This window comes from Erithacus rubecula (genome assembly GCF_903797595.1).
Source record: "Erithacus rubecula genome assembly, chromosome: 23".
NCBI classification, from domain to species: Eukaryota; Metazoa; Chordata; class Aves; order Passeriformes; family Muscicapidae; genus Erithacus; species Erithacus rubecula.
The window spans coordinates 5,668,078-5,670,314 of NC_136675.1; positions in this window are offsets into that span (position 1 = coordinate 5,668,078).

The following is a 2,237-nucleotide window of genomic DNA, read 5'->3' on the forward strand; positions in this document are numbered from 1 at the left end:
GCCGCGGCCGCCGCCTCGTGCTTCACCTGGGGGTGCTGTCACCCAGTGGGGACCCCCCTTGCTCTGTCTGCACCCCCCCCTACCCAAAAATCCCCCCCTGAGCACGGCTAATCCTGCACTCACGCGCTGCAAATGAGCATCTGATCACCGGAGCCGGCAGCAGTAATTACATAGTAATTAATCTGTGAGCAAATTAGGAAATTCGGAGGCCCTGGCCGCACGGAGCCGCTCCGGGTGGGCTGCCTGGCACTGCTGGAGCTTCCTGGAATCTGGAGCTGGGGGATGCTCAGGAGATGGAGCAGCAGGAGCGGCAGCTGAGGGTGGGGACGCCTGCAGTGGGAGCAGTGTCGGGACAGCGGTGCTGGAGGGGAGGAATTCTCTGTTTAGTGGCTCTCAGCACATCTGGGATGAGAGATTTTCATCCACATCACCAAAAACCAAAACCTCCTGCTGTGAGTGCCGTGGCTGTGCCATGCTGGGAGCTGATCCTGGTCACGGCTGCTCCTTCCCTCTGGGAAAACCTCCCGAGCTTCCTGAGGGCTTCCCTTGGTCAGGACAGGCTTGTAAAGAGCAAAGGGCACTGCCCAGTTCGGGTTGGCCACTGGCCAGTTCGGATTGGCCACTGGCCAGTTTGGACCACGGGACAGGACCGGAGATGCTGCTCCCAGCCTGGGACATGGGGACAGGATGTGATCCTTGGGGTGGGGGAACCTCTCCCCAGCCCCAGGGGATGGAAGCACCAATTTCACCCCCCAGTTCATCCCAGTTCGGGGTTCAGGGAGAAACCATTTGGGGGCTCCAGCCTGGTGATGAAGAGGAGGGGGTGGAAGAAGCTGAATTATTCCACTGCCACCTCCTAAGGGGGACCCAGCTGTGCGGGGAGGGGGCTGGCACGAGCTCCAGGATTTTGGCTGCCCGTGCCAGAGGTCAGGACTGTGGGTGACAGGTCCTGGCACAGCCAGGGGCTGCCCTGGGGCTCCCAGCCCCATGGAGGGTGGTGGGTCAGGGGCGCCATCCCCTCCTTGGGGTGTCCCTAATTCTGCTGCTAAAGGCAGCCACATCCTCCGGCTCTGGTTTCTGCCACGCACTGGGATCCCCCCCGCCCCCTTTTTGGGGGATCTGGGACCTGCTCCAGCTCCCCTCCTCTCCTTCCCGGCCAAACGCAGCCGCGAGAGGCAGAGTCAGGGTTTCCTGGGGCATCTGTTGGCGATTAGCAGCTTTTATTACTCATGGAGACGCCAGATGGGGCGAGGGAACGGAGCCCGGGCCAGAGGCACAGGCTCGTGGCGTGTCCCAGCATAAGGGGACAAGGGACAGCCCCAAATCCTGCGGGATGGGGGGTACGGGGCGGGTCAGAGCAGATCGCAGAGCTCTGGAGCTGATTTCCATCTGCGAGGAGCCAGGCTGTGTCCCCCCTGTGCCAAAAATGTGCGGTTTAGGGGGGCGGAAATGATGGAGAAGCGGCTCTGAGGCTGCGCGGCCGCGGGGGGGACGGGAGAGCTTCGCCCTGCGCTCTCCGGGGAAAGAAATTTCACCAAAAAGAGGCAAAAGTGCTGCTCTAGCACCGCGAATACAAACGGCCCGACGGAGCTGGAAAGAATTCCTGCAGCCGCTTTCCTTCCTGACTGGAATTAGGCGGGGAGGGGGGGAAGGAATTGTGCAGAAATTAATGCTGAGCCGCTGAAATCCTCGCCGCAGGAATTCCCTCCTGCGCCTTGGCCAGGCCGGCAGCTGCCCCTGAGCCAGCGCGGTCCGGACGGCGTCATCCCAACCCTCCTCCCCTGGATTTGGGGAGTTTTTTGGGAGGGTTGCTGAGCTCGGTGTGAGAAGCGGGGAGCCCCAGGGTAACAAAACCGCCGCGGTGACGCTTTGGGGCTCGGAGGCAAAATTATCTCCAGCCCGAAAATTGTCGGGCTCTGCTCCGGCTCGTGTTTTTTGGCAGGCGGCGCGGCAGTTTCTTGGAAGCACAGCGTGCCTCTGCTTTTTTTCCATGCTGGGATGGTGGGCAGGGGCTCCAGGATCCTGCTTTCCATCCCCCCGCTCGGCGCCGCTCCAACAGACAGTTCTGGGGAGGCGGGATCCAGATTCTTTTTCCCCCTCTGGAAATGCCGATCCCGTGCACGCTGGAACAGCAACGGGAAGCGGGAACTGCGCGGAGCGGAGTTTTCCATCCCGCTGCCACCCCTGGAGATGTCGGGGTCACTTTGTGACGGGTTGGGGACACCCTGGGAAGTGAG